Source organism: Lemur catta, chromosome 7 (assembly GCF_020740605.2).
Source record: "Lemur catta isolate mLemCat1 chromosome 7, mLemCat1.pri, whole genome shotgun sequence".
NCBI classification, from domain to species: Eukaryota; Metazoa; Chordata; class Mammalia; order Primates; family Lemuridae; genus Lemur; species Lemur catta.
The window spans coordinates 45,510,391-45,536,893 of record NC_059134.1 but is presented as its reverse complement, the minus strand read 5'-3'; the positions used below and the strand labels follow the sequence as shown (position 1 = coordinate 45,536,893).

Here is a 26,503-nt window from a genome sequence, read left to right as displayed (position 1 = left end):
TAAGAAGCTGAGCATAAAACAGTGGCTAAGGGGTTGAAAAGATAAGCAGAGCTTCAGGCAGTCACAATTGTTGATTACCAAGAAGAAAAAGCCCCAGTGTCTTAGTTCATTTTCTGTTGGTTTAAACAGAATACCTGAAACTGGGTAATTTATAAAGAAAAGAGGTTTATTTAGCTCATGTTTCTGCAGTCTGAGAAGCTCAAGGGCATGGCACTGGCTTCTAGCAAGGGCTTTCATGCTGTGTCACAACATGGCAGGGAAGGTCAAAATGGAAGTGGACACATGTAAAGAGGGGAAACCTGAGAGGCATTCTGGCTTCCTAACAACTCTCTCAAGGGAAATAATCCAATCCCATGAGAACGAATCCAGTCTCTCCAGAGTGAGAACTCACTCACTACAGAAGAAAAGCACCAAGCCATTCATGAGGGATCTGGTCACATAACCTGACAATCTCCCACTGTGCCCCACGTCCCAACTTCACCACATCGGGGGTAAAATTTCAACCTCAGTTTTGGTGAGGACAACAAACTACATCCAAACTACAGCACACAGTAAACACTGAGTTTCTGTTTGGAATCATTACAGGCTACATTCTAGTTGTACCAACAAGCTAGAAAGAGACAAGCCTCAATAAAAATGGGAGCTACTTCAAATCCTCTCACTATCAAACTAGATTAAAATGGTCTCTCTTTGTTCTAACTGCTGGAAACAAGCAACAGCAAAATCTCTCTGGAGCAAAATACTGTCAGACATAGCCTCAGATTACCGCTACAATTGTTACACATATTGTCTTTTATTCCATGAATGCTAACAGGCATAGAAGGAACAGAACTAACTTACTCAAAACCAAGGAGAATAAGCAATGGAATCAATCTCAGCCCAATCATTGGAATTATGAGAGTGAATTTTAAAATAACTATTGTTAATATAGCCAAGAGAGTAGATGAAAAGTTATGGAATTTAGTTGATAGCAGTACTTTATGAAAAATACAAGAGAAATTTTAAGAAATTAAAAATTCAAGAATTAAAATTAAGAACTCAATGAATGTGTTATTTTTGGCAGAATAAACACAACCAAAATGAAGTTTAGAAAACAACATAGAAGAATAGAAAATATCGAGACTGAAACACATAAAACACAATTTTTGTAGATAGAAAAGCATGAAACATATGAAACACTACGAAGATGTATAATGCATATAGTTGGATTTCCAGAAGGAAAAGAAAAGAAGAATAGAGCAGAAACAACATTTGAAGAGATAATGGTGGAGAAATTTCTAAAACCAATGAAGGACACTAAACCACAAATTAATATGTATGATGAAACCAACCAAAATGAATACAAATTAATTCTCACCTATGCTTATCATAGTAAAGCTACTAAAAATTAAAGGCAAAATGTTTGAGAGGAAGTTACCAGAAGTTAGAAAAAAAGCAAATTAAACCCAAAAAAGGTAAAGATCATAGGAAAATAAAAATATATAGATAATTGCTGAAAAAAGTAAATATATAGTAGAAAAAAAAGTTAAAGTCAAAATTAGTTTTTTGAAAAGACTAATAAAACTATTGTGAACACTTGGCAACAAGAACCAAGAAAAAATTAGAAATACACAAGTTACGAATATCATACATGAAAAAAGATAATTTAGAAAGGGCAGCCTACCAAGATATTGTAAAAGATGTTATGATAATAAATTTGAAAATTTAGATAAAATACACAAATCTTTAGCTAAATATGACAAAATAAAACTGAAACAAAAGAACTATAAAACCAAAATAATTTTATATCTATTAAATCAACAGAAGTTTATTTAAAATCTTCCCAGAATCATATACACACAGATGTACACACGCACACACACATACACACACACACACACATCCTGGGCCACCAGCTTCATTGACAAATTATTTCATACCTTTAGGTGAGAAATAAGACCAATGTTCCATAAATTGTTTTCAGAACAAAGAAAAGAAAAAACACTTCTCAATTCATTTTATAAGTCCATAAAAATGTTGCAACCAAAATATAAGAAGGATTTCACAAGAAGGACAATATGTAGGCCAAACTCTCATAAATATCAATGCAAAATTCTAAATAAAATATTGGTAAATTACATTCAGCAATATATAAAAATGCTAATCCTCATGAACAAGTTTGGTTTACTTCAGGAATGCAAAATTATTATCATTAGTAGTAGTAGTAGTAAGAACAGATAACATGAGATCTACTATCTTGAGAAATGTTTCAGTGTACAATACAATATCATTAACTATAAACACAATATTGTGCAGAGGATCTCTAGCACTTACTGATCTTGTGTAACTGAAACTTTGTATCTGTTGAACCGCCACTCACCATTTCCCTCAGGCCCCCAGCCCCTGGCCACCACCATTCTATTTTCTGCTTTTATGAGTTTGATTATTTTAGATAACTGATATAAGTGGAATCATGAAGTATTTGTCTTTCTGTGATTGGCTTATTTCTCTTAGCATAATGTTCTCTAGGTTTATCCATGTTGTTGCATATAGTGAAATGGTGTAACCGTTAGGGAAAACAGTATGGAGTTTCCTCAAAATAAAGTCAGGATCTTGAAGAGATGTATGCACCCTCATGTTCATTGTAGCATTATTCACAATAACTGAGATGTAGAAACAACCTATATGTTCATTAATGGATGAACAAAAAAGAAAATGTGGTATATATACATAATATATAAAGTTAGTTTAATAAACTTATTTTTCAGTTTAATTTACCACATTAACAAAGTAATGGAGAGTCAATGAATTAAGGAAATCATGTGACAAATTCAACATTATTCTGATAAAAAGTCCTTAGCAACCTTAACTAAAAAAGAGAACTTCCTTGGTCCATGTGAGGGTCTTTACAGTAAAGATCATACACAACAGTAAAATGTTGAAAGATTTTTTTCCTGATATCTAAAACAAGTAAAGGATATCTTCTCTCACTACTTTTTTCCCAATATTTTGTTGAATGTTCTAGCCAGTTCAATAAGGAAAGAAAAGAAATAAAAAGGAATACTGTCATCAGTCATGGACAATGTGATTGCTAACATAGAAAATCTGAAATCTGTAGATAAACTACAGATACACTATACAAATAACAAGCGAATTTAGAAAGTTTGGTGAACACTAGGTCAGCCTACATAAGCGAATTTAATTTCTACATATTCAAAACAATTACAAAATAAAAATTTAAACATACCATTTATAAACCACTGAATACACAGAAATAAATCTAAACAAGATGTGCAAGATCTCTCCATGAATATAAGAATTTATGGGAGATATAAATTGACACAGTTATACCACCTTCATAAATTGGAGCAATCGACAATGTAAAGTTGTTAATTCCCCTGAAGTTGAGCTGTAGATTCAATGTAATCTTAGTCAATATTCCAGTGGGTTTTTCTTGGGTGGAGTTGAAGTGTGGAGGATACTTATAAATAGATTCTAAAATATATGTGGAAATGTAAAAGGCCAAAAGAACCTTGATAAAGAGGGACAAATTTGGAGAAATGTACTATTAGATATCAAGCGTTCTTAGAAAGTTACAATTATGTATAATTCATAGAGATAGATAAATAGACCAATGGAATAGGGTTCCACATGTGTACAGATACTTAATTTCTGACAATGGTAACACTGCAAAGAAGTAGGAAAAAAGTTCTATTACATAAATGATTCTGGGTCAATTGTATATCTTGAAAAAAATTTTGATACTTAATCCACACCATTAATGAAAATCAATTCCATATAGATTACACCTAAATATGAATGATAAAACAACAAAGGTTCTAGATGATAACAAAAGGAGATTTATTCATCATCTTAGGATAAGAAAGATTTTCAAACAGAGCACAGAAAGGACTAACTATAAAATTCAAGATTGTTAAATGTGGCCAGGCATGGTGGCTCATGCTAGCACTAGGCATGTAATCCTAGCACTCTGAGAGGCTGAGGTGGGAGGATTGTTTGAGGTCAGTAGTTAGAGACCAGCCTGAGGAAGAGCGAGACTCCATCTCTACTAAAAAAATATAGAAAGAAATTAGCTGGACAACTAAAAATATATATAGAAAAATTTAGCCGGGTGTGGTGGTGCATGCCTGTAGTCCCAGCTACTCAGGAGGCTGAGGCAGTAGGATTGCTTGAGTCCAGGAGTTTGAAGTTGCTGTGGGCTAGGCTGACGCCACGGCACTCTACCCTGGGCAACAGAGTGAGACTCTGTCTCAAAAAAACAAAAAGAAAAAAAGAAAAGAAAAGAAAAGAAAACAAACAAAAAAGATTGTTAAATGTATTTATAATAAAATTAATAACTTATTTTCATCAAAAGACATCACTAACTTAAAAGGCAGGCAAAAGATTAGGAGAAGATCTCTATGTGTGTGAGCATTTGTGTGTGTGTGTGTGTGTGTGTGTGTGTGTGTGTGTGTAGAGATGATAAACACAAAGATGATAGATAGATAGATATCTGAAAAGGACTCATATTTAAAACATAAATAATTCCTATACATCAATGTGAAAGTGAGAAATCCCATAGAAGAAAAGGGTCAAGAAGCTTGAAAACTTCATACCTCATAAAATAGGATTTGAAATTACCAATAAATTTTTAAAAAGTGCTCAACTTTAATCATTAGGGGCATAAAAATTAAAGCCACTGTAAATATCACTACACACCGACCAGACACAGTGCAGGATAAAATGTGGAGCAACTGGATTTCCCAGTCATTGATGGTAAAAGCATAAGTTGGTATAACCACTTTGAAAAACTTTGGCAGTATCTACTACAAATGAATATAGGTTAAATTATTACCTGGCAATTCCAGCCCAGGTGTGTCCCTAATATAAATGCTACCATATACACACCAAAATGTATGTAGAAGAATGCTCATAATAACACTATTTTCAGTAGCCCCATAATAAAAACAACCAAAATGCTCATTGCCAGCAGAGGGATAACAAACTACTATTATATGAGGCAAAATTAATAATATATACTGAGTCAAAGAAAATATAAAGAGAACGTATACCCCATTTATGTAAAATTTAAAAAAAGACAATGTACTATAGTGAAATACTTTAGAAGTTAAGATACCAATTCTTTTTGAAGAGTATGTTAGACTGGGAGTGAGCAAGATGGAATCTTGGGACCTTGTTCACTGAAGCACTGGTAATGTTTTCTGTTCTCATCTGATTGGTGTTTAAATGAGCCTGTTAACTTTGTGCAAATTCAATGAACATCCATGACTTCTCTACTTTTTTGCATATATGTTATGCTGAAATAAAAGATCTTTATTTAAAAAGGAAACTTAAAACTTAACGACTGACTGGCCAAGAAACTTATAATGCTATCTTGTAAAATTTCAGCAGCAAATTCTGCAAAAAGGTGATTCATCATCAGTCCAAGTTTCACTCTTTGGAGTCTTAAAATGTTAAGGCCTCCCCAAGAACATACTTGGAGTCCTCAGCTACCACTTTTCAAAATCCAGTGATTCCATAATAAAACTGATTGTAGCTAATATCGAGCAATGTTACCCATATTTAGGTTATAAAAGATGAAATTCATAATTAATCCTCAGGAAATCTTGTTGGAATATGAAAATAGTGGGCCAAATTCAGTTCAGTCCAAGCACACAAACATTTATTATCAACATCAACTATGTTCCAGGCCTAAGGGAGATGTCCTAAATAAAGCTTACAGCCTGGTAAAAGACCGAAAAAATAATTTAAATACAATGTAGTAAGTTCTATAATAGAGATCTATCCAAGATGAAGCATGGAAGAGTGGATCCATATCCTGAGGACAAAGCTACTTTATTTTTTTAATAGGTTGACATCTGGTCTCAAGTCTAAATGAAAATGAGCCTATAATTGGGGAAATGTATGAAAAGCCAGGAAAATTTTGAGAAAACCCTCTTGATGAATGCAGCAGAAATACACTTAAAGCTGAGCAAACACTACGATCGAGGAAAAGAACCTATAAAAGTAACATAAAAATTCTAGGCCATATTTATATAATATGTAAGCATCACAGCAATAATGTGATAAAAAGAAGAAATTGTAATGGGAAAAACTGAAAGACACTAAAAAGATCAATGAACATGATTGAGAGAGTGTCTGTTATGTGTTTAAGCATTTTCCTGGATACTGAGGATACAGTGGTAAACAAGACAGTGAAGTTACTGTAATGAGTCTTGAAGATTTTGCAGAATCCATCAGGTGAAAAAATGGAGATCGCATTTGAAGCACTACAAATACCATGGATGAAGGCAAACAGGCATGAATCCACATTGTTTATACACGGAAAAATACAGCAATTTCATTTTCATGGAAATTTAAAACATGAATGCAGCATAGTCTAATTTATACTTTTTGAAGATGACTCTTCTATACAAATGGATTTTAAGCCTTTCCTTGCATATACTCTTTAGGAGGCTACTGCATTAAGTCAGGTGAGAAATGATGAAGATTTGAAACAGGGAATGATTGTAGGATGGAAAGTAAGGGACTAAGTAAGAAACACTATCTATGAGGTCAAAGAGGCAGCATTTGGTAATTAATATTCTATGGACTATAAGGAAGGAAAACAAATCTAGAACAACTCTGAATTTCCTGATTTGAGTGATCAACACCATTTACTAAAAAGAAATATGTTTGTTGGAAGAGTTTAAATATGTTCACTTTGAAATATCTGTGAGACATTCAAGTGAATATGTCAAGAATGTAGGTACACACATAATCTGAAACTTACAGAAGCTTGGACTAGATATTTAATGTAAATGTTATCAATGAATAGGTATTTGGATGAACTAGTAGAGGGAATGTAATCACCCAATGATAATTTTGCATGTTATGAGCATTGGAGAAATTCATTTATTATATTTTTTAGTTTGTCAAAATCCCTTTTTTTAAAATGTCTATTGCTCCTAAATGGTTTACATATACTGGCCATTCATGCTTGAATGTCCAGTTAAAGCAAAGGTCTTATCCCAGAGGCAGAAAGAGAGAAAAAGGTGTTTATAGTTATATATTTTATCTTGCGTAGAAAACATAAACTCAGACTATCAGAGAAACATAGAGAAGGGGGAAGTGCCAAATGGTTCACATTGGATGCCACATTATTCTGTACAAACAAACAAACAAACAAACAACCCCACTACTGTAGAGTGTAATTAATTGTCAAGCATCTATGTGCAGCAGGTTTTGGGACCATATTTGGAACAAGATGTGAGGGCAAGGCATAGACCTACAGAGAAAAGAATTAAGATGATTCAGACAAAGAAAGAAACTCATATCCATAAAATATAAAGGACCCTTGCAAATCAATAAGAAAAAAGATAGGACAACCTGATAAATATGAACACATGACCTGAACAGGCATGTAACAAGTGAGGATATGCAAATGGCTAATAAAAATATAAAAAGGTGTTCCACACATCATTACTTATCAGGGAAATGCATATCAAAAGTACAATGAAATATACAATCACCAAAATGGCTAAAATCATAATCAAATACACATTTATCAGAATGGCTAAACTAAGGCTGATGATACCAAGTTTGATGAGGATGGGGAACAATGGTAATGTGCATACACTGCTGGTGGGTGTGTAAATTGGCACAACCACTGTTGAAAACTATTTGGCAATATCTTCTACAGCTAAATATACCTTCATCCTATGACTCAGTAGTTTCACTCTTAGGTATCTATACAAAAGAAATGAGTGTATATGTCCACTAAAAGATATGTACAAGAATGCTTTTGGCAGCTTTAAGCATAAAAGCTAAAAATTATAAACAACTCAAATGTCCATCAACAGTAGAATGGATAAATAAACTGTGAGGTACTTATCTGATGGAATACTACACAGAAATGAAAAAGAGCAAACTATCATTATTGCTACATGTTACAACAGATAAATTTCACAGACATAATGCTGATCAAATTAAACTGGACACAAAAGACTGAATTATCCCATTTATAGGAAGGTTAAGAACAGTGACAGAAACCAGAATAGTGGTTATGTCTGAATATTGACTGGGAGCCTCATTTTGCTCTGGGTGATCGTTACGTGGGTGTTTACATATGTAAAAATTCATAGAGCTGTACACTAAAGGTCTGTGCACTGTACCTGTCACCTTGGAATAAAATTTTAAGTATGATCACTACCAAAAAAAAAAAGAAAGAAAGAAAGAATCAATCTCATTCATATACCGGATCTAAGAAATGTCATAATAAAGTGGAGAATTGCTCGGGGTTATATCTGGGTGTGGGAGGGGGTGTTGGGAGTCACTGACCTCTGCTGCATGTTAGATGGTTGACTATCTCCTTGACAATCTCTCACCCCATGGCTTCAATGGTATCAGACTCACCTGGCACTCCTCTCACTACCCAGTTGTCTTCTCCATTCTCCAGGTGAGCCTTTCTTCCTACATAAGAACCTTAGATTTTAAAGTTCCCCCAGTTTTTGTCTTTGGTATTTTTTCCCTGCATTTATATACAGTTTTCCTTTTGGATTTCATCCTATGACTCCAACTACCATTTTTATCTAATTACTTCTAAATCTCTATTTCAGCCTTATTATTCTTCCTGGGCTTTAGATCAGAGTATTCAACACCTATTAGACAGCTTGACCCAGTGGAACCTCCAATAAAACTTTAACCCAAGTACTTTCTTTGCATTTCCTCAACAGAAATTATTGCTCATTCTGCTGTACATCTATGGATGGATGATACCATTATTCCTCTAATTGTTCAAACCAGGATTGGTAGAGGGTGGGGCTATGCCACTCTTCCTTCCCAGTGGTTTGCTTCTTTCAGGGACAAAGACATGGTGATTCATTGCTTTACTATCTTCAGAACTTATTCCTTCTTCCACGACCACCTCAACAATAGCTTTATTTAGAAACTCATCATTTCTCACGTGAACTAGGTGCTACTGGTCTCCCTTTGCTGTTATCAGTGAGATTTCTAAAACAAAATCTAATAATATTGCATCTCTGCTTTAAGTTTTTTTTTTTTTTACTCTCTTGGCCTTTAAATAAAGTCCAAACTAGTTAAGAAGGAATATAAAAGCCTTCATGATACAGTATTTTTTTAACATTATTTCTCATCATTCCCCCATTCTTTCCATATGTCTGATTAATTTAAGTGCCTCAAGGGCATCATGTTTTTTATTAATCATCTCTACTACAGTTTTAATGATCATTTCATATTTGCTTAATCACCCCTTCTTTTTCTTCATTTTCCTATATGCTACCTGTTCTTCTAACCTTATTCTGATGTCTTCATTTCTAAGTCTTCTGTAATGCTACAAGTCAGAAAGAGATACGTATTTTTGTACCATAAACACTGTGTGCTTAATTCTAACTTAGCATGCATCACACTGCATTTTAAGTGTTTATGTGATTCTCTTTATCATGAAACTGTTTTTGTTCCATAGCCCTGGCATGTCACTTAACTCATTGTCAATAAAGCAGGGACTCCTTAATACTGAATAAAGGGAAGTAATGTGGCAATTGTTAAAGAAGAGAACTTTGTTATGAAAAGAAAGAGAAAGATGTGCTGGCAACATAAATGGGTAAGGGTCTTTGGAGGGTATGCTGAGGTTTCAGACTTGTGGAGGATTTGAGAGGAGATGTAATATATTCTGGCTTCAGAAAGATTAAAGGTTTTGGGTCAATAAACTTTTGATACATAAAACAATTTAGAACAACCTGAAGCTATATACAAGCAAATGGTAAGTGTCACTATGTGCACATGAAAAGGAGTCAACCAGTAGGGGCATTTACCGGAATAAGGATAGTCAGAGGATGCTTTGAAGAAAAGAAAGGACTTGGACTGTGTTTTGAGGTATCTACAGATTTTGTACAGGCTGGAGAAAATTAGATTTTCCACTTAATGGGCCTATTAGGCATACGGGTGGAGATTTTCATGGCACGTGTAAATGGCGATAAGAATTCCATCTTAGCTAGTGTTTCCATGAAGTTCCAAACTCTCCCCAAAAATTCTGTTCCACAATTACAGCTACTCGCCAGATGGTTCTATCTGGGTACCCTACTTTCATCTGAACGTCTATTCTTAAGATCAAACTCATCTTCTTTCCTCTTTCATCAGTTGCTCTGTCTGGACTGCTCTGAAGTGGTCCAAACTTTGAAGCTTGGACTCATTGTACCACATCCCTCACTTCTATAAATGTTTGTTGAATCAACAAGGAAGAATTGGGAATCCAATTTGACTACATAAAAGTTAAACACAGGGATTGAGTGTGGAAATGCAGAAGGAATATATGTCCATAACTGAGGTTCTGAGCATCCTCACATGTAAGAGAATCAAACATAGTATTTGGAGAGTTAGAAACATCAAATGCTGGGAACTGCAGCTCTGGTTTCGTGAATTCTTGCAGATAAGCCCTGAAGTTAATTATAACAAAATACTCAGCAACATGGATCATTAGGAAAGTGAAAGTATTTTATCCTTTAGGGAAGGTACCATCATTCCATAAAACTTAATTTAATATCTTAGACTTTATTATAACACTCTTATAAAATTCAGTCTAATTCAGTGTTTCATTCTTCTAATTGATTGGTTTTATAACCGTGATGGAGTGGAGCCCCCTCCCAGGCATTCCAGGGAAATTGAGTGAGCAGTAAAATTCTCAAAAGGATATTATTCATCCCACCTTTCATATGTTATTGGTAAACTTCACAAATGTTTATTAGGCACCTACTATATGCCTATGCTATCATTTGAGATACAATGACAAATAAGACATTCTTTATCCACTTTTACCCCACCCCACCCCAGCTCACCCCACACACAATTCCTCAAGGATTGCGTCTTCATTATATTTATATCTCAGTGCTTGATAAAGAGTAAATATTGAATAAATATTTGTAAAATTAATTATAAGTGCTATGATTTATATGCATAAGATGCTATAGAAATTATAGAAAGAATTACTTATTGTCTCGCACAGTGTGGAGAGTAGATCTGCAATTATGTTGGTAAATTTTGGAATGAATAAGTATATGAGATGCCGTGAATCCCTTAATTCAAGTACTCCCTTGTTTTCAAGCTGCTAGATAATGAAAGTGAGCATTTTTAAAATGAAAATTGTAGTCTTTATAAGTTAATGTATTTTCCATACTTGAACTTAATTCATTCATTTAATTAACACCTATTTATTTAGCTCTTACTGTGTGTGAGGCATTGTATTTAATACCTACAGTCAAATGGTGACCAAGACATGCTCATTTTGCTGAAAGAACTCAGTAATTATTCATCTGAAATTATAGAAAAGCTATTTATATTAAGCAATGAAAATAATCTCTTCTTATTACCTAACTGCTTGAAAAAATACTTGAAAGCTATGGAAGTGTAGAGTTATAGGATGATAAGTTGTTCTATAAATTGATTAATAATTACTAGGACTGTTAATTAATAAATTAAAATTAATTAATTAAATTTACTTTCCTTTATCGATGAACAATCTATACTTTCACATTTTTATCTATGTTAATGTCCAGTGAAGCTAATTTTACTATATACATTTATGTGACTAGAGGGAATATATAAAACATGTGATAAGTTTCATTTAGTTGTACATTTGCAGCATTATCCAAAAGCCTTGATTTGTAATATAGTGGGTACTATTTTTCTCCCAATATTCACTCTAGTAAATTCACAGTTTAACTCTAGAGGGCTCTGACTGATTTATGTCAATTGGGGTAATTCCTCTCTTTGCCACAGTTATTGTTTTAGGCAACCTTAGCCAATATAGTTAGCACTTATATTTCTGCTATCCTAGGCAGAACCTTTGCTGGGAATTGTGGGACACAGATATTCTCTTTATCTCACTGGACAATAGTATACCAGGTTGTAAAGCTGGTGATTGCTACAGCAAGACTTCTACAACAAAAGAGAAACCAGCTTGAGGATGAAGCTGAAATACAGAGAGTCACATAGAAATGGAGTCAGAAATCTGATCACACCATGCCTAAAACCTGACCACTTTGAAATTTTTTAAATTACATGAACTAATAAATCCTCTTTAATGCTATTTTTTGTTTTTTTCTGTTGTTTTTTATTTCAGAATATTAATTCTGAAGCCAGTTTATAATGAATTATCTATTTGCATTATTAACAAAAATATTAAAATGTTATGGGGAAGTGTTAAATTGAGCTGTGGGTATGAAGTCATCATTGATCATAAGTCTGTATCTTTGCACTTGATTTGCTACATTAGAAGTCTAATTGTAAGAAAGAGACTTATTTTATCAAATACTAGAAATGGACAAGTTTTTAGTTGAATGATGCATATTGTCACAAAACATGAAATGTTGTAATTACTTTCAGATAATCAGTTACCAACAATTTGCTGTACATAGCTCAAAATGTTGGAATTAATAGATACTATTGGTAATGGAGCTATGATCCTTAACAAATTAAAAATCACAGTATATAAAAGAATATAGAATTAGGATTATAAATATGATGATCTTTAATTGGTCTAGCCTGTCTTGAACCTTTTTTTTACTTGTCCATTATGTGAACAACAGCATCCAAATTGTTGCCTTTTTGTTGACCATCAGCACTCATTTTCAACCTTTTAACATAGTTCAGCAATTAGCTCATTCTTTACATAATTTTCTTATTTATTTATTCATTCATTTATTCAACAGGCATTTTCTTAGCACTTCTATATGCCAGCCATTGAACTTAGATACAAAACATTCAATAGAACTATAAAGATATACTCGATGCCATAAGAGTGAAGAAAAGTATTAACACTAAGATTATATAATAACTTTTAATCACAAATTGATTACAGTAAGGGAAAGAAGTACAACAATGAAAAAATATCAGAAGCCAATTTGACCTAGTTTGGGGGCCAGAGAGAATTCTGTGAAGAAGTGGACATTTAATTTGAACTCTAAAGATGAGTGGTAATTAACCAGGTAAAGAAATAGCCAGCAATAATTTACCAGGTAAATCAGTATCCTAGGAAGAAGAAATATCTTGTTCAAAGCCTCTGTGGTAGGAAGAAGCATGACTCATTTAAAGAAATGGAGGCAAGCCAGGACAGAGAATAAGCAGAGGAGTGGTATGACAAACCAAAGTCCACATCATAAGAACTTCACAGGCCACTTCAAAGACTTTATACAATGAAAAGTCACTGAAGAGTTTTAAACAGGCAATGAAACAATAGGATTTGCATTTTTGAAACATCCCTCTATATACTAGTGAAAATTGAAAAATTAGTGATGAGGGACAAAAGTAGAAGATACATTTGCAAATTAAGATGCAATTGCAATGATTGAGGAGAGAGATCACTGTAGTTTGGATCATGGTAGAGGAGATAGAAAAGAGTGAGGAAATTTGAGAAATACTGAAAAATGGAACTATGGAATTTTCAGATTTGGTGATATGAGGAAGAATAGAGGATTATCTGACTCCCCAAATTTCTTAAGCATTGAGAAAGGGTGCACAGAGAATATCAGTTTTAGGGAGAAGATTATGAGTTCTATTTTAAGTTCGTCGAGAAATCTAACATTCTCATGGTAATTGCTTGTCCTACTCATTTAATGGTCCATATTGTAGCCACCAAGTATACTACTACATATTTACCTATGAAAATGCTAGTGTTCACCTGGAACAACAGAATTACCAATATTGTCGGTACAGTTTAAAATTCATGATTACTGTTTGGCTGAAATCCAATAAACTGATGTTAGGCAAATGGATAACTTACCAGAATAGATAATTTACTTCCCTATGCATCAGTATATGTTTATTGGGCTACTAGGAGCTTGGCTGAACTAAGGAGGCAGAGCCTGGGAGATGCCAAGCAGCATCACGCAAATCTCTTGTGAATATAATATAAAAATTCAGCAATAATTTAGTCTTGGAGAATAATTATTTTAATAAAAATATTTAGCATACAATCCAAATCAGAAAAAAAGTAGAAATATTGGCTATAATCTGGTATGGTGCTGGATATAACCATGTGTGTCCATAGTGCACAGGACAGTGAGCTACCTATCTACTTAGCTATATGGCAACTACAACCAGGATATCTATCATTTATTCAACAACTGAAACCTTTTTTTTCTGTTTAAATCCTACTTCTCCTTCAAGAATACATTCTGGCATTAATTACTTTCTGACACTTACCAAGTTTTTCCTTTTCTCAATAATGAATCAGTTTTTCATACATTTGCCTGCGATGCTTTGTTTGTATGCCAGTTAATGCAGTTCTCTTTAATCATAGTCAGACAGGGTATATTCAGGTGTTTACCTGTGTATACTACCACTAATTTGTGAACTCTGTTAATTAAAGATTTATGGATTCTTTCCTTCCTTCCTTCCTTCCTTCCTTCCTTCCTTCCTTCCTTCCTTCCTTCCTTCCTTCCTTCCTTCTTTCCTTCCTTCCTCTCTCCTCACCTCCATTCATTTTTTCTTTATATTTTCTACAATGTCTGGTTCATTATAAATGCTCAATAGCTTACTGGTGTTTAAATTGAAAAGTTTTTTAATAAGCTGATATTTTAGGCAACCATTTCATATTGAACATTTTTAATGATGTCCATTCCATTACAACCTTAAATAGTTAATTTCTTAATCCATAAACAAAAAACAAGATACTTCCTTCCCAGCTTATATAGCATCATGTTACTAATAAAGTTTCTATTATTTTCAAGGCACTTTTCCTTCTAATAATTGCTGACAATGAGTCATAGCTACAGTGCCACCACAGGCGGGTCTCAGGGGATCATTGTCCCCATAAAGCTGTGCATTAATTTCACACTGTGGTTCATTAATGGCATTGTCAATGGCCCCGTGAGGTATGGGCATTTGTGAATCCCTGATGTTTCCTGATTACTTGGCTTACACTCTATTCTTTCACCAAGAAGTCATTCCCACTATGTTGTCACCAGGGAAAACATTGCCTAATGGCATATCATGTAAAGTATGCACACAGTCACCGTCTATTACTTTGGCATTTTATATTCCACCTGTTAATTTTATTTACTTATTTTGCTTCTGCTAGGCTAAAACATGTTAATGATTTCCTGGGTATAATGTAATAAACTATGCATGAAATTATCAGATGAGTCTGTCAGTTCTCATTGTCCTCAAACTAATACTCAGAGTATCCAGAAAAGTTTTATTTGAAAATTAATTTACTGCATAAATTAATTTATAGTTTGTAGTTTAAAAGGAGCTGTTTCTGTTCTTGTGTAAGATTCAACATCTACTTTGGATAAATGAAAATTGATTATATATAACAAAATCATTCAACCACTAAAAATTATTTCATAAGCACTATTATGTGCCAAGCACTTGTCTAGGTACTGGCAATAGAGTGATGACAAGGGTTAAGAAGGATGTTGACTCTTATGGAGCTTTTTTCAGAAGTATTGGTAGAAAAACAAATACATACACATATATAATAAATTTGGATAGAACAATATGCTGAAATAAAACAGAGTCAAATGCAATGGGATAGATAATAATGGTGGAGCGGATTGTGGCACTGCAGCTACAGTGGTAAGGAAAGAGCATTCTGAGTTGGATGCATTTGACCTGGGAGGTATTAATTTGCCAGACTTCAAACTATACTACAAGGCTGTGATTATTAAAACTGCTTGGTATTGGCACAAGTGCAGGGACACAGACCAGTGGAACAGAACAGAAAATCCAAATATAAAACCATCCTCATATAATCATCTAATCTTTGACAAAGCAGACAAAAACATACTCTGGGGAAAAGATTCCTTGTTCAATAAATGGTGCTGGGAAAACTGGATAGTCACATGTAGAAGACTGAAACAGGACCCACAGCTTTCACCTCTCACAAAAATCAAATCACGGTGGATAACAGACTTAAACCTTAGGTGTGAAACTATTAGAATTCTAGAAGAAAATGTAGGAAAGACTCTTATAGACATTGGCCTAGGCAAAGAATTTGTGAAGGCCCCTAAGGCAATCACAGCAACAACAAAAATAAATAAATGAGACCTAATTAAATTAAAAAGCTTCTGCACAGCCAAAGAAACAATCATGAGAGTAAACAGACAACCTACAGAATGGGAAAAAATCTTCGCATACTACACATCAGATAAAGGACTGATAACAAGAATCTATTTAGAACTCAGGAAAATCAGCAAGAAAAAAATCGAACAACCCTGTCAAAAAGTAGGCAAAGGACATGAATAGAAATTTTTCAAAAGAAGATATAAGAATGGCTAACAAACATATGAAAAAATGTTCAACATCTCTAATCATCAGGGAAATGCAAATCAAAACCACAATAAGATATCACTTAACTCCAGTGAGAATGGCCTTTATCAAAAAGTCCCAAAACAATACATGTTGGCTTGGATGCAGAGACACAGGAATACTCATGCACTGCTGGTGTGACTGTAAACTAGTGCAACCTCTGTGGAAAGCAATATGGAGATACCTTAAACAGATTCAAGTAGACCTACCATTCAATCCAGCAATCCCATTATTGGGCATCTACCCAGAGGAACAAAAGTCATTCTATAAAAAAGACACCTGCACCCAAATGTTTATAGCAGCACAATTCACAATTGCAAAGATGTGTAAACAACCCAAATGCCCATCGATTCATGAATGGATTAGTAAAATGTGGTATATGTATACCATGAAGTATTACTCAGCTATAAGAAATAACGGTGATATGGCATCTCTTTTGTTCTCCTGGAGAGAGTTGGAACCCATTCTATTAAGTGAAGTATCCCAAGAATGGAAAAACAAGCACCACATGTACTTACCAGCAAACTGGTTTCCCTGATTGTCACCTAAGTGCACATTTGGGAATAACACCAATTGGGTATCAGACAGAGGTTGGGGGTAGGGGGAGGGGATGGGTATATACCTACATGATCAGTGTCGATTCTATCTGGGGAATGGACACGCTTGAAGCTCAGACTTGGGGACATGGGGGGCATGGGCAATATATATAACCTGAACTTTTGTACCCCCATAATAAGCTGAAATAAAAAAATAAATAAATAAAATTTAAAAAAAAGAATAATATGGAGGTCTGTGAAAAGAATGTCCTTGGCAGAAAAAACCATGAGTGCAAAGGCTCTGATGCAGAAACAACATTGGTATGTTTTAAGAATAGAAAGAGAAACAGTGGGGCAGAAGCATAACAAAAGGGAAAGAAGACAGGGTGGTAAGAGATTACTTTGAATAGGTAGAGAGTGGCCTGATCACATTGATTTGTAAGCCATTTTATTCTAAGTGTGATGGGAAATCACGGGAATGTTTTAAACAGGAGAGTTATGTGATTGATTTATGTTTCAAGATTATTCCAGCTACTCTGTGAAGAATGTACTACAGGGCATAAAGAATGGAATTATAGAGTTCAGTTGGGAACCTAATATACTTATCCAGGTAAGGGATGATAATGGCATGGAATTGGGAGGTAAAAACATTGGTGATACCAATTAGCACACTGAAGATATATTTTGAAAGTAAATACAATATAATTTGCTCTTGGATTGGATGTGAGAAGCTGTAAATAGAGAGTATTAAGGGTGAGCCCAAGGTTTTTGACTTGAAGAATGCGTGGTAGAAATGTAACTGAGGTGGGGGTACCTGGTGCTAAAGCAAGGTTTAGAGACACACATCAAGTTATCTATATCAGTATATTAAATTTAAAATGCCTGTTAGACCTCCAAGTTGATATGTTGAGAAGAAAGTTGAACTGATTAGTCTGGAGCTGAAGGTGAGAGGTCTGGCCTGAAGAGAATAAATTTCAGAATCGACATCAATAGAGAAGATCTTCAAATCCATAAGCAAAATTAAGCAAAGAGAGTAAGACAGTATTGTGCTTCCTACAAAGCCTCTCTCCTTCTTCCTACTGTCCTCCCTCTCCCCTCCACATATCTCTGCACACCCCCCAAAGCTTGCTCAGTTTAGAATGATCTTTCTCCAAACTCCCCTAAAATTGTCTTTTTCCTGGGACATGGCGCTCTCATGGAACTGACTAGGTTTTGCCTTCTATTACAGTTTTGTTTTAAGCTTTATCCCCTCTGTTAAACCCTCAGAGCAGAGCCTACCTGAGAGTTACTACACTTTCTATTGAGTCTGACTGGAATTGTTATTTCCTTTCCTAATCTCACCCCAGCATTTCATCTGGTATATAGTTATTTATTTGGATGGGTATTTCTTTCCCAAAGCTCCCACCCCCCCATCTAAATTAAGCTCTGGTACAACTCTAGATTCATGTTCTCCCACAGTAGGAAAACCACTCAGAAGCTCATCATTAAAAAATAGGTATTCCACATTTACCTACACATGATGGAGGGAACTGAGTTATGGATGCTCTGCATCTAAATGTATTTCTATATAATTTCACTAGAAAAAATGGGAATTTTCAATGTAATACTGTATATACATCTGTATGGTGCTTCATATTTACAAAATCTCAATGATCAACATTATTTAATTCATCAGAGTTCTCTTGCTCATTAACTATTAGTATTATCATACTCTATATGAGAAAAGTGTCAGGAGCCTTCAAAAATTTTACCTAAGCTTACAAGGTAGTAATAGTACTGAGAATCAAATCCAGAACTCTGCCTATAATCACAATCTTCCTTCTACTCTAACAAAGCTTTTTCTGAAGTCTCAAATATTTTAGTTTTGATGTACTTTTTAATCTTTTCCTTCCTTTCACTACATGTATTCACATACACACATTCATAGGGACTTGTACATAAATACTTATTCACATTAAGGGGTCAAATAGCCTGGACACATTGAAAGGTCTGGGGAGAAGTGACAGGGCAGTGTGACAGGTAAGATTACAGACCTGTAAAGTGAAGCTCTATAAAGATCTGCCCTCAGTACTGGACTTAAATACTAAAGACTTAAACTCTTAAAATCAGTTTAAATAGATGTCCTGAAGGTACTAAATAGTGGATAAGATAAACTCTTTTAACACCTAGTTATTATATAATCTCGTTCAATTTTCTTCAATTGTATTTAATTTTAAACCATTTTATTCCCACTACTGTGGTATCTTAGGATATTTACAGCTATAATTTAAGGTGCAAATGGACAATGAACAACTTATTTTCTGATGCTCTGTCCCTAGGAGGCCCAGAAAAGAACTGAGAAAAATATTCTGAAGATTTCAGTACAAAACTCAATAGCATCCATAAAATATTGAGCAAAAGTAGGACTTCTTAAATTTTAATAGTCTATTTGATTTTATAATTAAATTTTTATAATTAAATATAGCCTAGTGAAGATCAATTAAGGTTCACAGAGAGGTCCAGCTGGAAAACTTTTCACTTCTCCTGAGAATTTTCTTTTAGTTATATTGTAGAAAAAGAATTGTCTTTGGTTCAGACAGATGTGGGTTTGATTCTAGCACCTCTTCTTATTAGAAAATTAAACCTTGAACTATTAACTTCCATGAGACACACTTTCATCATCTGCAACATGTGTCACAAAGGTACCCACTCTATATAGTTACTGTTATCGTTTATGTTAAAACACAAAAAACACCCGTACAAAACAAACACTAAGTGAAATGGTCATTGTGAACATAAGAAAAATATTCACAATAGAGGGCTCAGAGCATCTAGTATTGGTACTTTATAGGCACTTGATAAATATTTGTTGAATCAATAAATATTAGATACTGCTGTGATACTGAAAAGATTACTCTTTGTTTTAATAGTTTTCCTCCTATATGTAAAGATAAAACATGCTTCCTTATTTCATTCAACAAATATTTATTAAATGCCTACTCTGGCCGGGTGCGGTGGCTCATGCCTGTAATCCTAGCACTCTGGGAGGCCGAGGTGGGTGGATCGCTCAAGGTCAGGAGTTCGAGACCAGCGTGAGCAAGAGTGAGACCCCTGTCTCTACTAAAAATAGAAAGAAATTAGCTGGACAACTAAAAATATATAGAAAAAATTAGCTGGGCATGGTGGCGCATGCCTGTAGTCCCAGCTACTCGGGAGGCTGAGGCAGAGGATCGCTTAAGCCCAGGAGTTTGAGGTTGCTGTGAGCTAGGCTGACGCCACGGCACTCACTCTAGCCAGGGCAACAAAGCGACACTCTGTCTCAAAAAAAAAAAAAAAAGCCTACTCTGTATTAGGCACTGTGTTAGACTCTGGGTACTAGGAATAAGGGTAACTTTCAGAAAAGTTAATAAAACCCATCTCTAAATGGGTGATTTTCATACTCTATGATGATTTTGGCAACACAAAGAACAATGTAACCTTATAGGAAGGGCACCCAACCTAGTTTTGAGGAACGTAAGACTTCTCAGATAATGACTGAGATGTATGAGCCATACGAAAGTAGCAGGAGAACTGAGGTGATGGAAGCATTTTATAGGTGGAGGGAATAGTATAAATACTAGAATAAGCATGGCCCATTCTGAGCTTGGATGGCTACAGGGTGAGACACTTGTATTCTGCAAATAAGCTTGCCAATTTTCTTCAGTTTGTCACTTATTGACCTCTCTAGATGCCGATCTTAGACAGTCGCTTAGGCACTATTGTTTTCACTCTCGTCGGGATTCAGATTTAGCAGATGACTTTTGGATTCCCAGCTCTGTTTTTCTTCTACTTGCGTAGCTTTGAGGTCTTGCCTTTGCCTCTTGGTGTCTGACATCAGCTCATGACCTTTGCTGGCTTCCTACCTGTGCATTGACCTTGGCATGAAGACAGAGGCTTTGTTGTGGGGCATAGTGACACGAATAACTAACAGACACCATCCAAGACTAAGCAGGGGAGGAATCAACAGTCCTGATGTCATTATTGTAAATAAATACTTTTTTTTGTTTTATCATTCATTGAGAAGATATGTTTAAAATTCCTTCTTTATTCCAGATATCATCATAGGTACTGGGGAATTAAAAATAAACTGTCCGTTAGGAGCTAATTATCTAGCTGGGTAGCTAACAGGAAAACAGATCCATAGCACAGCAAGAGAGGTGCTCACAAAAATCTATGCAAAGTTCCAGTAACACAGAGACAATTCTTATCTGGTAGTCAGTTTATTAATGCAGATATGTAATACAACTGAACATATATAATACAAATACACACCCCCCTATATATCAGGCATCACAGTGTTCTTATTGTCTGCTTTATTTATGATTAAATCAAGTCTTTTATATTAGGGAAATGGTTTTACAATATGAGAAGCTTTCTTGACCTTGAATTTTGGATATATGATTCAGAATATTTGATTCTAACTTAATTGTCCACGTTTTATTTTTGAACAGAGTTCAATCTGGGTTTGTTTTTTTTTTTTTTTTTTTGTGAGAAGAGAAACTTCATCATTATGGGAAGGCATATTATAAACCTTGAACAAAGAAAGTGATGTAATGAAACAGATTCATTCATTACAATAGGACATTATGCACAACTCTCCAGTGATATTTTTATTCATGTGTTTTACCTTTGTAAAAAGATGAGTTCAGAAGTGAATTACAATTTATTTAAAATAAACAATTCCTAATTCATAAGAACTGTCATGTTTTGACATTTTGATAGATGGATAAATTCAGAAAACTTTGAGAGTACCTATTTTGGATTTGATGCCACACTAGGTATAGAATGCCATGGTCCCTGCCCTGAAGGAGCTGTCACTCTAGGCACAGAGATAAAAGTTGTTCTGATGTTGTATGGAAAAGCACTCTTCTAACTCAGGCTGGGGTTGGAGGTGAGAGGGGACCCTACAAGTTTTCCTGGTTAGAGGTACAATCTGAACTGAAACTTGAAAGCAAATTCTACAATCATGGAATCCACACTCCATTTTGACCTCACGTCTTTATTCATCTCTGCCCTGTTTGGGTTAGCTCTACAGATGGAACCTAAATATGTGGAGTTTGGACAGAAACCAATTTGAAACCAGCCTATGGACCTGTTTCCTTAATCTAATATGTGAAGTTTGTAGAGCACAAAGAGGACCCTCACCCTTTTGGTTCTTCTTTAAATAAGTTGTCACTGACACTTGAAGAGAGGGTGAAAACTGATGTTCAGTCCTTCAAATTGCAGAGGGATGGGGTGGAAAGGGAAGGATGAGGAGAGCAGCACAAAAGGTGTTGTAGGAGACGATAGTATATTTCTAATAAAGTTAAACAGGGGCTTGAGTCTAATGTTCTTTCTATGATAACCATAGTTTTAGTTTTTCTTGATTATTGGAGAAAGGGTCACATTTTTACATAATTTAATTATTTTCCTAATCCATGTAGTCATTTTTCCATACTCCTGAGAATAATGTGTAGATATGTCATAATTTTGATGTTTGGTATTTCAAATATTAATAGTTACTTTGCTCAGCCAAGACCTGAGAGTGGCCTTTTCATTAGAAGTAAAAAACACTATCTATGCAGACAAAGCAATTAGAAATATGGTTGCATGTAGAAAAAATTCCATCTACATCTGTAGTTTCAACCAACATCTATACTGATGAATGCTTTATACCTTCTGATCATACTTCTAACCTGCCCTTTACTATGTCTGTCCACTGGATAGTTTACAAACACTTCCATCTCAACATCTGACCATATCATTTATTACTCCCAACTTACTAGTCATCTTGTATTTCCTAACACCGTTAATAGATATTACCATCCACCCAGGTATTTAAGCTGGAATTTTAAGATTTATCTCAAATTCCCACTACTTCTTTCATACTCTATTTCCTATGACTTCATAACCCTGCCCCCGGAAATACCAGACATTTAATCAGGGCCCTGTCCTGTCATTTTATCATAAATATCCATGAAACAAATCTCAATTCCCCCAATTGACTCTCGTTAGAACAGGATTATAATAGTCTACAATCCGGTTCCACAATGAACTTTTTATGATGTAAGTTTTATGACAGCATCTTCCTCTATGAGTGGCAGGAAAGTCCCAATTACTTCCTTAGCACGACCTATGAGCTCCATCGAGCTCTGCAAAATCTGGCCGCAGCTGGAATGCAGTTCTCCTTATCTGCTTTATCTTTCTCCAAAATCTTCTGCCTTGGAAACACTGAAAGCTCTGCACCATTTTCTTTTGTTTCTGGATAACTTCTGCTAAAGTATCAATGTTCACCTCAAACTGAATCTCCTTTAGGAAATTCTTCTAGACCCCAGGCTGGTTAGAGCCCCTCTTTCACCCTTCCTTAGTTCCCTTAACTTACAGCCTCTATCGCTAGGTACTCTAACAGTTCATTTTCTGATCTATCATTTCCTATGGGCTCCTTAAGGGCAGGAACAATGATTTGTTTATCTCTGTCTCTAGCACTTTCTGTTGGGTTTTGCATAGTAAAAGTGCTCAATAAGAGTTTTTGAATGTATTAAGGCATAGATGAATGAATGGATGAATGAGTGAGTAAATGAATGAACTGAATTATGATTAGCTACAGAAAAACCTCAAATAAAGAATGATACTGAATGAACAAAACCCAAACTTCACACAAGGCCCTTATGACATCCAAAAGCCCTGTCACTGATGTTCTCTGTCACCTCTAATGAGTCACTTAGTCTCTCATCTGTAAAGCTTAATTAGTGCTTTGGCAACAAATGAAAGCTCTTAAAATGCTAGGTGTTAAATTCTTTGCTTCAGAAACACTGCCACACTCATATTGATTTGCAATACAACTATAAGATATGCAACAATACTCCATTTTCAATTAAACATCCTAGGTTCCCTCTTGCCTGAAACAGATTTAATGACAGCTGGCTTCCAGCTGCTCCTGAAGATGCCTCAGCTTCAAACATAGGAGTATTACCACTTCTCAGACTCAAAGTTTCTTCTTTTAATTCCAGGACAACACTCCATGATGCCTCCATCCTGGGAGCCCACAGGGTGAGTAATCAGAGTGAATGGGAAGAGAAACAGGCAATTCTCCTAATGGGAAGTTAACTGGCTCACTGTCGGTTAGAAGGCTAGCAATGTTATAGCTTCTCCACTGGGCCTGAATGACTGCACTGAGTGGTCTACTGCAGAGAAAAGAAAATGCAGTTTGTATCTCCTACAGCTTTTAACCAAGTGTGGAATTAAGGAAAGTGCAAATTAAGAAAAAAGTTTAAAGTTACACACAAAGATTACTTGGAATAGAAACAATTAGATTCAATTCAACCAACATGCTTTTGAAGTCCTGCTACCTACAAAACACTATGTTAGGTAGGTTCTGTGGGAGGCACACTTCTAAATGAGTGTGAAACAGTTTTGAGCTTCTGAAGTTTCACAGTAGTAGAATTTGCCACTAATATAAATGAACCTTTTATAAAGGCTAGTATGGAAATACAAAGTATTGAGGAGATAGGAAAAGGAAAGGTGATTTCTGAATTACGGTTTGGAAAAAGGTTTTCAGACGAAGTAGAATCTAGGTGTCTGGGTAGGCTCCCAAATTGTACCCCCCATTCCTCCCAGATTCTGAAAAAGTCAAGAAAAAAAGATTAAAGGTGGAAGACATAATATCACCATAAATACTGATGACACTAGGGTGGGAGCCTCATCTACCATCAAGGGGGCTTGCTGAAACTGACACTTGGAACTAGGCAGACTTACCCATCCACCATGGTCATGCGGGTCTTGGCTTACCTATCCAAGGGGATGGCTGCCCATGTAAGAACTTAGGAACTCAGGACAGCACTTGCTCTAAAAAATTATCACTCACCCAAGAAGAAAGGTAAAGAGGAGCTGAGCCTACTTATTCTTCCAAAACTTACCAATCAGATAAGTTATTCCACCTCCTCAGAGAAAAGCCTAGAGCCACACTATTTGAGCTCCCTCTAAGGAAGGGAACGTTAGGAGTGGGAAAAACGCATTCCCAACATATGATAGGATCTTAGTGGTGAGAGGGAGGAAAGGACATCTCGGGGCAAGGGAGCAGTTAAATGTGAACTTTATAAGCAAGCCCTGAGGATATGGAATAATATAATGATTAAGAACATTCTCTTTGGAGTAAAACAGATATAGGTTTAATCCTCACTCTTCTTTATCTGAACAAGTCACCTAAACTTGGTTTCCTCATCTGCAAGTTGGGGATTGTTATATTCATTTCATAGAACTCAATAAATAGCTATAATAATGTCTACTGAGTGGACAAGGGAGTATGTTGTGTAATCTGACATCCTCCTTCACAAAGTGATTGTGGAATTTGAGTACCATTAAATTATTTATTTCTTCCTATTTTATTGGCTTGATGAGATCAAACTCCTTGCATTGTGTTTTCTCAAAGTGAAGAGTACCTATTACACACAGTTAAATCCACCAGAGTACAAGTATAGGAAGGAGTGGTATGGATCTGTGGAGCAGGAGAGAACAACATAGGCAGGTACAATGAATAGCACACAAAATAGCGTAGAGGTGAGTTCAAGGATGTGATAAAGTGTGAGTGATGTGGTGTAAATGTAAATGTAAATGAAGACAGCCAAAGGCAATGAAGATGGAAAGAATAGTAGGTATGAACCTTATTTACAATTCCATTCCTCTTAGAGTATCTAACTTTCTTTCCTTTTTCTATGATGATCATTAATATTACTATCATTATGATTTTTGAGACAGAATCTCAGGCTAGAGTGCAGTGGTGTCATTATAGTTCACTGCAACCTCAGACTCCTGGGTTCAAGCAATCCTCCTGCCTCAGCCTCCAGAGTAGCTGGGAGTACAGGCATGGCATGCCACCGAGCCTGGCTAATTTTTCTATTTTTTGTAGAGATGGGCTCCACCTCGGCCTCCCAGAATGCTAGGATTATAGGCGTGACCCACCACACTGGAGCATCTTTTTTGATGGGACCAGGCTAATGAGTCTGAACAAGTTTTAAACTGAACCAATAAAGGATATCTACCATTCTTCAGGGCTCTAAATGCTTTTAAATGCATGATTGAATAATCAGAAGACTATCATGACCATATAGCTGAGGATTATTCAGGAATTTGTTTCCTTTGTTATTTAGAAAGCGATGTTATGGGTGGATTTATCTTATACAGATATGTTCACGGCTGCAGTATCATCTTCGGCTATTGATTACATGCAACTATAGGGAAAGATGAACTATTTCTCTTGTGTATGCATATGCTAGAATGCTAAAAGGCATTGATTACACAGATGTTTTTTGGAGAAGATGACTATGTGGCAAACTGTTATCTTCAAATAGAAGTGTTTTTAAGCTCCTCGATGAAGCATTTACTCTAATATGAGCTCTGAACTTAGCAATATAAAACTTGGCCTTGTGCCAATTTAATGGTCCATTTGAGAGAGAAGTTTTTGTGCTGGGTTAAAGGCTATGGGATAATTGGGAGGCTTTATTCATAGCCCTCTAGGTATGACATCTGACAAGGAGAGAGAAAGAAGATAGCAAAGAGCTTCCATATCTCTTCATTTCCATCAGATATATTTTCAGGAGAACAAAACCACAAAAACCTCTGGAAATAATTATGTAACATGTAGGAATGAGTTTATCTTTAAAAATGTA

At 35.3% G+C, this 26,503-nt stretch overlaps 1 protein-coding gene and 1 long non-coding RNA gene across 9 annotated transcripts in view; one reads left to right on the top strand and one right to left on the bottom strand.

Moving 5' to 3' along the window:
* GRM5 (glutamate metabotropic receptor 5) overlaps positions 1-26,503 on the bottom strand; it is a 472,602-nt gene that overhangs the window by 145,837 nt on the left and 300,262 nt on the right. The window lies entirely within an intron of this gene.
* Positions 1-26,503, top strand: part of LOC123642240 — a 192,582-nt gene that overhangs the window by 141,818 nt on the left and 24,261 nt on the right. Inside the window, exon 3 of the long non-coding RNA XR_006736408.1 lies at positions 23,849-23,888. This is a non-coding gene — a long non-coding RNA (uncharacterized LOC123642240). The remainder of the gene's footprint in view (positions 1-23,848; positions 23,889-26,503) is intronic.